Below are 11,401 nucleotides of genomic sequence, written 5' to 3' on the forward strand. Positions count from 1 at the left end.
TATAGTTATTTATGAAAGATGGGTGGGTGGTTTAGTTTTTGGAAGTTAAGGCCAATGTCTAGAGAATTTCTTAATTGACCTTGTAGTTATATAGGGTAAATGCTCCTAGAGCTAATGCAATTAAAATTTTAGTTTAATAAGTTTTTAGTGTAATGCATGCTAGTTGAAAGTCTAAATCATGCATGCTTTAGATTTTAAAAATAGGCTTGTTATAAAATAATTTTTAGAAAAGATTGAGCCTCCCCACGTCCGGCACGTCATCCTCATATGCCAGATTATCTGGACTTTAATCGCAGACGGGGAGGAGTCTTATAACAAGGAAAGAAGAATGCAACATTATGTATGTAACCCCAGATGATTCAGGAAGTTTCTTAATTCGTTAGGTTTCTAAATTATTTAAACCTTAAATATTAAATTTTAGTTATGAGTAAAAAAATATTTTTAGTCCTTAGAGAGCCTAACGAAATTCAGACTAAAACAAAAGCGACATGTAATATTGTCAATAAATTATGAAAAGCATGCAACCCTAGAGGCACACATCACAAATAAAATACAACAAAATAAACAAATTAATTACTAAATATTCATAGGCCAACTACCCTTAATTACAACTCAGGGTTTGGAGAAAGTAAAGTGGTCAGACAACACTGCCAATAACCTAGATTTCTAAGCCTATCACTAACACAAATGACTTTGAGTGGGATATTGGGTCTTCAGCTCGTCTTGGATTTCTACTCCTTAGACTCCTTGGATCTCTCCTCCTTGGACTCCTTAGATTTTTCGTGGCTTGAATATCCAAATAAATAGGCAATTCCCCCCTTTAGGGGGTTATTACCTTTTTTTATATTTAAAAGCCATCCAAACTTGATCTTTCAAATGAAAGAAGACTCTCCCCTTTGAGGATGCCTTTTTCTTTTGGAATTCGAGTTAGATAAGAATATCCCAACTCAAATATACTTTCACAACTCTCATCAATATTATAAATAATTTACATTAATGAAAAGCATTAAAAAAAAATCTAGACTAAAATATTATTAAAAATCCTAAGCAGTTTTAATTAGCCCAAGTAGTTTATATAAAAATGAAAAGTTATCATTACAGTCATCCTTGGCCATGCTCTTAATTATGAGGGCTAAGTAGTCCATTTGTAGCAGTTATTATTTTATGATTTTAGCCCTAATTTATTTAAGGGGATTTAGCAAATTCTGAAGCACATGCATAAAATATTATTAGAAATTATGATATTTGCTCCCCTTTTATTTAGTGCTACCTGAGCATGGCCACCTGCAGAAAACTTCATTAGTATAAAAATATCAGCCCTAAACTATGGGTAATCTGTCTCTCATCACATCAATCCACACATTGCAGTAAAAGTAAGCAAACACATCAATTTTCATAACATGCAATGAAATCTCGAAAAACCCAGCAAATACTAGAAAAGTAAACACAGGCCTAGCCTAAGTCTAGAAGTGGTGCCCTAGCAAACAATTCTATGTGTGTGTAAGGCTTGTGTGGTTTTGAATAGGTCCTATGTAGGGTGATTAGTTCAAGTTGTCTAAGGTTGAAATTTATTAAAGGTTAGAAAAGGAAATTTTAATTAAAGTTTAAATATTAGTGAATTAGAGTCTATTTTAGTTAATTTAGTTTGTTAATCCCTTATTAATGCTTAGGGTAGTGATATTTAAAGTTCAAATTATATTATCCAATTTTGGCAAGTCCCGGGTCCTCCTAGGTACTAGGATGTGCGGATCTAAAAGGTCAATATGAGAAATAGGCTAGGTTTGGGGTTTCTAACATTTTAGGTAAATACCATACCTTAAGGTGAGTAGTTAGGCTTTGAGTTTACTGGGTTTGGAGTTTCCTATGCAAAGTTATGAATTTTCAAAAAATTTAGCAATTAATGAATTATTAAAACTGCCTAATTATGGTTGATTTTATGGTCTTGATCCAAATCAGCTCCAAACTAATTGGAATAAACCCCAAAGGTCATAAATGACCTAAGAATGTGTTCCCAAGTGTTTGGGGAAAATTTGAAATTTTTAACAATTTTTAATTATCTAAAAAGGGCAAAATGGTAATTTTCAATTAGAGTTGAATTAAGGGTCAGATTAAATTCAACCTGAGGATTCCTATTTATCTAAGGTTAAGGACTAAATTTTTAACAATATGAAGTATGATAGGGAATTTTTTGAGTTGAAATGGATTTATTAGAATTTTCTAAAGGTATCACACTCTATTTAATAGGTAAATTAGGATTGGTTAATTAAGGGTATAAAAGAGCCCTAAAAATTCCTAGAAAATTTTGTAATATTTAAGATGTCACTTAGTTTAAATTTTAAAGTTTTTATGTCAATCAGTGATCTATCCTAGCTCCTAGAATTTTTTTAAGTTTGCTAGACGGGTCCTTAATTTTTGTCCTTAGGGTGTCACTATGTTATAGGGATCAAAATAAAGTTTTAGACTAACCCTTGAGGTAACAATGCATGGAATACACAAAAGCAGTAAACACACCATATTCTTATATCTATGAGAGCCTAAACAAAGTGCTCGTGCATCCTACACATGTAAAGTATAATAAAAGAAAAGTAAGTGCGCTTAGCAAAGTGATTAGTGAATGATTGGGAATCAATCATTCATTGATCCACTCCCCCATGATTGTTATTCACATAAAGAATATATGTTGAATATTTCATTGAGTGGATCTCCCAAAATTAGGATTTAATAATATAAGTAATTTTAAAATAATTTAAATTACTTATAAATATATAAATTTTGAAAAATATTGTAATTAAAAATAAGTCAATTTATAATAAATACATATAGAGGAGATCCACTAGCTGTCCTAATAAGGTTTCAAAATGATTTAAAAATAATTTTTAATTTTAAAATAACTATTATAATAATTATTTAAATAATGAATAATAATTAACTAATTAAATAATACATAAAATATAGAATAAAAATAAGGTTTGATATCTGAAAAAAGGTGTTTTACTATTTTTCATAATAACTTAAAATATATATATCATTTTAAAATAATTTTTAATTTTAAATTAAAGTGAATAAAAATACGAGTGATTCGATATATTATAAGCAATTTTTGAATAAAAAATGAATTTTCTACGATTTTTTAAAGTTTCCTGATTTAAAATATATTTAAAAATAAATTTAAAATAATTTTTACATTAAAATAATGGCGGCAGCTGAGTGGCCACATGGCGGGCATCCATTTGATCCGCGGTCTATGGCCATCACCACAGGATGATTGCGGCGGCGGTCTCCACTCAGCCACGTCAGCTAGCACTCGCGGCCGTTTGATTCTCCACAATCAGGATTCAACGGCTACGATCTCATCGGACGGAGATCCAAATGAATGAAGCGCATACACGATCTCCATCCCGTCGCGGTTCGACTAGATTAAGACTATTGATTGGAAGATCAATGGTGTATGATTTATGCAGGAACTGGCTACATAAACCGATACTTAGAAACCAATTTTGAGCTCGTTCTCTCGATCAAGTGCACCAATTCGAATAAATTTTGAAAATAAGTTCTATGAACAAAGAGAATTCATTGGGGATACTTAGTGAGTCTAAAAAGTGCTTATTGAAAAGCTATTTAGATCTAAGTGTCCAAACCTAGGTTTAGGGATTTCACCTTGGTTTTTAGAAGGTTTTACCCGTATGTTGGCTTGTTGCACTTGTAGACTATCCACACTCCTTTTTGTAGAAGAAATCGAGATCCCAAATGATGTGGTTTGATTATAAAATGCCTTGGAAGTCATTTGCCTTTGGGTCACCAGAGATCTCACTGGCGGCGGCTCGAAACCATCAGGATTGGGTTGAAAGAGGTAGGGGAAGGTCGTGGGAACTCTCACACCAAATCTCAGAGCCTCTGGAGGTCTAGGTTGAGACCAATCAAGAAAAGATTCACAAAATAACCTAAATTCTTCTATTTAAACCCCTATACCTAAGGTGGATGGCTATGATCGAATCACCAGTCAATTGGGAGCGAAACTAGGCTATTTAGGCCGTGGTTTGAATTAGAGAGGGTTTCGAATGAATTAAATGCATTAATGTGTCTTAAATTGACCTAAATAGGTCAATTTGACCCATTAAGAGCTATGGTTAACCAAGCCCATGTTTGACTTGGTCAAACCAGTGAACTAGACCCAAGGAATGAAGAGTTTTGGTCTAGGGAAGGATTAAATTTGATTTAGAGTTGAAATGACCCATACAGGCTAATTAGGTCAACTTGGGCTGACCTGGTCAACCAAGTTGACCCAGGACTCAGGTCTGAGCTAAACAGAGTTGGTCTGACCCTCTTAGTCCAGTGGAGGGAAGAAATTGAGCCAATTAAGGATCAGAAATTGATTTGAGATTAAATAGAAGTGGTTTGGGTCAATTTGGGTCAACCCAGGTTGACCCAGGACCTAGGTCTAGGCTCTAGCGACTTGGCTTGACTCCCTAAACCCATTGAGAAAGGTCATGGAGTCTAGCCTAGTCAAATTTGACTAGATCAATTTTTTGACCGAGGTCTGGGAAAAAACAAGGTCAACACTCAAAATCATACTATATGAATAACTCGAGCTATAGATAGAGAGGATTTCATTCCATTTTTCTCACACCACTAACCAACTCTCCTCTCCATAACTTGTAAGCATGAACAATTAGGTATCTACCAAAGGTTGAATTATAGATTTTAAAGATGAGGTAGCATAGAAATGATATAGAGGCACTTCCATTACTAACTCTGAAGTACTAAATTAAGAACTCTTATCATACCATGTACTTGATCTCTTCATTGCCACCACCCTTTAATTTGTAATTTATCATGCATTTCCAGAACACTAAACTCCTTCTATAGTTCTTTTCATATCTTGAAACTACTACCTATCATACCACTATGTAGTCTTTTGTATGTTAAAGCCAAATCGCTATCACTTTGAATGATTTGCATGAATATATTCACCTTTCAAACACTAGCTAATCACCACATTTTGTTTCTCAATCCCAAGATTATAATTAGAGTGCCATCAATACTATAATTATGAACTCTCCTTTACCACAATATTAACCCCTAGCCAGCACCATGGTTCTAAATGCACGTCTTATCCAACACATTCTTTGAAATATTATTAGTTCAAAAGTTGATGACCATATGAACACAACTAACTTACTTTCCTTAACCACTTGCTACTTTATGTATTGTACCCAATTTATTGTATTTGATATAATCATTAGATGCATAAATAATCTTACCTCTATCAGGAACTGTGGAGCCCATAGAAAGCAAACTTTAGATATAGGACATATCATTGTATGTATCTTAAAATCAAAATAAAACATGACCTTTCTTACATGACCAAATAACCAGCCCACCTTCTTTACTAACAATTATTTCCACACTATCTATACTGAGAGGTGTAGGGTAACCCCTGGAGTAACTACATCAAATTTTGGCATAGGGTATCCCCAAGAGTACCTACATTGTATTTAGAGGAAGGAGAAGTAGAGGGAGCACTAGCACAACCTCCTCCTCTCCTTCCTTGTGATTATTCATAGGAAGAATGAATTGAGGAATTTTCCCAGTTAAAACTAAAGATCTACACAAAAATTGAGTATATAGTGTTGATAGGAGGATACCTCAGGATGAGAGGATACCTCCATATTGTATGATTAGAGGTAGTTAAATTAAAATTTATGATTTTTAGAGCCATTTTAATAAACTCTTTCTTTTATTGAGGAGAAAGTCTTTAGGTAACCATGTGACATTTTCTTTTCTGTGAAAGATGCTAAAGTTTCCACTTCATAAGGGATAAAGGACGTGAGTTTATGAGAGGGAGAAAAGACTTAAGGGAGTCAATAGAGTGTGAGGGGATTCATACAGTTGCTCTGGCTGGCCTACACCTTAGGTCCTCTAGTTGTGTGTGTGGAGCTCTTAGGGAAAGGCTCTAGAGTATGAGAGTATTTAGAGTTAGATGTCTGCTAGTCGAGGAGGCAAGAGATTTAGTATCTTTGCCATACTTGGAAGGGAAAGAAGGGATCAACATCTCCACCGAGCTTTGAGGTGAAAGGAGGGATCGACATCATTGCCTAGCTTAGAGGCAAATGGAGGAATGGCAGCTCCATTGAGTCATGCATGTTAGAAAGGATATTCTCTGAGTGCGAAGAGTTTGTAAGGGGGATTCTTCACCTGTAATAAGGGAGAACGGCTTCTCTACCTAGATTCCTGCTGAAGGAGTCACTAATTAGTGTAATACCTAAATAGGAGAATCATTAGGGAGTGGATTCTTGAACTTATTTTTGTATGAGTTCATTAAGACTTCTCTAGACTCCTGCTTGGTGATCCTATGGTTGACAGCTGTCCACTTGCCAATCACAAAGACCCCAATTAAATTTCAATCTAGCCTTCAATCTAATTCCCACACTAGACTCCTGTTATGCCTATAATCATAGTTCAATCCAATCTTCAATCAAACCTTTATCTTATACAATCAATCCTAATCATTTATCTAATTTTTATTGATTTGGATATTCCAAGACTCAACTAATCAAACCCAAAATCTAGCTCAAACTTAGACTTCCAATTCAAAATTCAAAGCCAAAAGCCTAAGTCTTGAAACCCTTTATGGGTGAATTTTCTATCACCTAAAAACTCAATCAAATGATCTGTGATTCATGTTTTTTCAGTTGCATATTGAGAAAGCATGTCTCTATAGTCAACCCTCCAAATTTGAGCTTATTTAAAGTCTTTAACCTCCATAAACTAAATCTTTTTCCACTTGTTTCAAAACCTTCAAATATTTACAACCTATGCACTAAACATGCCTTTCAGTAGAATTTGACCTTGGGATTATTTTCAAACCTAATGAATAGTTAACCCAATACGGTGACATTGGGTTCCTCTTTACCCAGTACACCTTCCATTGTTAACCACCCTTGGGTCAACTTGGGTTAAGAATAAGGATAACCCAAAGTGCTCAAATGGGTTGAGCCATTTCTCAACATAAGTCCAATTAAACCAAACCAACACCTCCATTAGGTGGCCCAAGGTCCAACACACCAACCCTAGTCATCCCAACCTTGGACTGGCTTGGGTTAACCTCTAAGCTAGCCCAAAGTAGTCAAAACCACCTTGACCTGATCCATTTCCCATCTTAGACCAGACTAAACCCAATTGACACTCGCATTGGGTGGTCCATGACCCAATTCATCTTCCTGATCAACCACTTGACCTAGCTTGAATAGGGTCCAATCCAAATGGATGGAAACCTGCCTAGAATTTAGTCAACTCGAGCCATTTTGGGGAATTCATCCACCCCATAGCAAATTCAATCCATGGTTGGGTTCACCATGACCCAAACTACCTACCTTCACTCCTTTTGAGCTTAGGAAGCCACCCCAAGGTTTCCCCTTCTAGTTTGTAGCCATCCAACTACTAGCCTAATCAATCTCGATCGTCTATGGCCATGAGGATAGCTTGAACAACTCACCCTCACCTAGACATCCCCATTCAATTCTAGCATTTCAAAAACATTTCCTCTAGCTGCCTAAGCATTTCCCTCTTAATCTCCAACATCCTAGCCCTTTTCGGCCAGCAGTTAGAGGGAGCTTCGGTGGAATCCTTCTGCACTCCGCTCAAAGTTGTACCTTCAGTCATCCTCTAGGCTCGACATCTGAAGGAGAGGTAATTGTCATCCCCCTCTCAAGCTAATTGATATAGAAGCACATTCATTGAGGCCTTCTCTGAGGAATAAACTCTAGCCTGAGCCCTTGGTTAGCTAGCCTTGGTCATGTGTGAAATAAACTATTATCCCATTGGATTTTGATCATTGGATTAGCATTTTGTAGATTTCTGGTCTTTCCTCTGAAATTTGATGCAAATTTTCCTAAAAGATCATCTGGATCGCTAAAATTTTTTAAGAATTTGAAAGACAAGGGGAAGTTGAAGATGTAATCCGAGCCATTGATATCAATCAATAGCTCGGATTAGATCCCATAATTTTAAACCTCATTTAATTGCGTTCGTCTAATCACTCATTTAATGGCTATGATAAGCACCATTTTTACACAGTTAGCCACCAATGATTAGCCGACCAATATGGAGGCATCCGCATGGAAATCACAGCTGATTGTGTAAATCCTGTATTTAATTCCCTAGGAAATTAAGAGAAACGTTAGAAAATCAATTCTCCTCACACACTTGTCCAATTTATGTGTTCTTAGGCTCATTGGAAAGGTCTTGAGGAGACCTATCAAAGACCTAGGGTCTCAAGCCTTATTTAATTCTATGTTAATGTCAATTTTAATTTGAAATTTTATGGCATTATTGAATTTTTCTGCTTAATTGGTATCCCCATGGTTTGATATTTAGGGGAATTGAATTAGACATGTCTTGAGACGTCAAAATTTTATCCCCCCCCCCCAATTTGAGGTGTTTAAGGGCATGTCTATGCCAATTTAGGCTTAGGGGTCATGGTTTGACCACTAGGTTCAAATTGGTTCTATGATCTCTCCATTGAGAATTAGCAATTGGGTGTTTCTATGTTAATTATGCTTAGTTTAAGGAGTTTAGAGCCACTGATTGCATCACCATCCAAGCCTATGATAGTGACTTAAGAATTTTTTAAAGTAACGTAGAGGTTACCTTAGGTGGTTTGGTTAGCAACCTTGGAGAGCTCCATTTAGTCCCAAATACAAGGGGATTGAACCTTGAGATTAGTTGATCCCATGATCCAAAATTCACTAAATTTGGTGCCCATTTGGTCCACCAACTAGGAACCCCAAAATCCCTTCTTAGATTTGGCCTATAACATTAATTAATTCACTATTAATTCATATTAAATTCAAAAAATTCACATAAGGAATCTAATTGACCCTAATTAAACCCTTAATCAATGAAAAATAAATGCCCCATCAAATCACCCCTAATTTAATTTAATTTAATTTCTACATAAAATTATTAATTAATCAATTAATTAATAAAACATATTTAAAATTCTAAAAAATCCCTAAATTCTTGGAATCATCCCCTTAGGTCATTATTGACCTTTGGGGGTGATTCCAAGAGGTTTGAGACTGATTTGGATCAAAATCTAAAAATCCCCTTAATTAGATAATATTTAAAAATTTCAAAAATGCCCAAACTTTGGAAAATCACCAATAATTTAGAAAAATCCAATTTAATCAAACTCAATGTCATTCAACTTTAATAAAATCTAGTATTTTATAAAAACATCAAAACCACAAATTAAGTCAAAATCCCTCTTGAATTATTTAGTATCACATATGGACCACTATATTGAACTTATTCATTTGTTTGATGCTTTTGTAATTCTAGTGTTTACCTGTGATTATTATGTTTTTTAATTATTATTATTATTTTCATATAATTGCATGTGCTAGGAATTTTTATTGAAAAAAAATAAAAAATAATTTAAAATAGATAAAGACCATTTCATATTATACGATCAACATTGTACTGTACAATATACATATAATTTCACAATTTTTTGGAAATTAATTAAAACAATGCACATTTAGAACGAACTATAAAAAACTTTATATTGTATTATTTAACTTTTAACTATATAAGTCGGCTTAGTTAACTAGCCATTTAGGATAATTATTGAGATGATAAAAATATTGAAGATCATAATATGGATACTTATCATTATATACATTTGACCGAATTAAAGTAGATGTTAATATGTTATAAAGTTGTTAGGATGATCTTGCACATTACTAAACATACTAGAAGATTTATATCATATTGTATAATTTTTTCAGTGGAGAAAATCTATAAGTAGGGGCTCCATTTCTCCCTTCCATCCACACTTTCCACTAAGCTCCAAGATCCCTCTTATGTGAGGTATTAAAATTATAAAGCCTTCTCTCACTTTCTTTCCCTTTAAAAGAGCATGAGCCATAGAAAATTCAATCCATCAACAAAGAGATGAAAGATTGAGAATAAAGGAAGATAAAGCTATATATGCAAAATATAGCAAGGCGTACATCACTAACTTGAAAGTTGTCATATAAGAGAAGCATTCATATTAAATCTATGATTGTTTCATTAGTACCTAACTTCAATTCCTATGGGAGTCATCTTATATATATATAAACTGACTTTTTAGGGTTTCTATGGGAGTCATCTTATATATATATATATATATATATAAGAAATCCTAATTAGTCTTTGATAAATTTTTTGATAGATTTGTAAGGGCTTTTGAGATATTTGAGAAGCTTGCATGAAATTTCAAGAGAGTTCTTGAAGAAACTAATCTGAGGCTTCAATTTAACTATTTCTCTAATAATATCATTATTTCCCTATATAGATAGTTTGTAGCATTTGGTTGATAGCTTTTTGAGTCTTGTTATAAGGGATGTGAAGATCTCATGCAGGACTTGTGTATCTTATGGATCTAGCTGGAGCAACTAGCATTGTATAATTTTCGAACAGAAAAGTGGAGTTAAGAATGTCCCCATTACATTAGAAGGAGAGAGGAGTCTCTACCTTGTGAAGACTTGAAGGAGAGAATTATGTAATGGTTTTCTCAATTATCATGCAAAGGAGAGAGGCTTCTTCACTTTGATGAGACCATAAGGAAAGAGTACTAGTGGAAATCTCAATCAACGAACTTCAGAAGTTGACGTAGGCCTGTTGGTCGAATTACTATAAATCAATTTATGTAATTTTATTTTTGTGTTTATCTTTTACATTTTATTTACTTGAACTATTTCATGTGTGAGATATTTGAGAAGATCGCATGAAATTTCATGATAATTCTTGAAGAAAATTGTGTGAGGCTTCAGTTTAATTATTTCTCTAGTAATATCCTTATTTCTCTATGTTGATAGTTTGTAGCTCTTTGTTGAGAGTTTTTTTAGTCTTGTTATAAGGAATGTGAAGATCTCATGGAGTTCTTGTGTATCTTGTGGTTCTAGCTGGAGTGACTAGAGATGTATAATTTTCGAATAAAAAAGTGGCGTTTAGGGCCTCCCCATTACCTATGAAGGAGAGAGGTGCCTCTGCCTTGTGAGGAGTTGAAGGTGAGAATTGTGTAATGGGTTTCTCCCTTACCCTATGAAGGACAGAGGCTTCTTTGCTTGCTAGGATGAGAAGAATAGAGTACTAGTGGAAATCCCAATTAGTGGACTTGAGAAGTTTACGTAGGCCTAGGCCGAACTACAATAAATCAATTTATAGATTTTATTTTTTTCGTTATATCTTTTACATTTTATTTATTTTCACTACTTCATGTGTGGCTGTTTTTTTCATAGTGATATCATTGTTTGAATACAAGTTCGAAGATGTCTATTTTCTCTTGGATATATGTTTAGTTGATGTCTTTCACTTAAACATGCTAAGTAGCTTTAAAAAATATTCTTTTAAG

Source organism: Dendrobium catenatum, unplaced genomic scaffold (assembly GCF_001605985.2).
Source record: "Dendrobium catenatum unplaced genomic scaffold, ASM160598v2 fragScaff_scaffold_1338, whole genome shotgun sequence".
NCBI classification, from domain to species: domain Eukaryota; kingdom Viridiplantae; phylum Streptophyta; class Magnoliopsida; order Asparagales; family Orchidaceae; genus Dendrobium; species Dendrobium catenatum.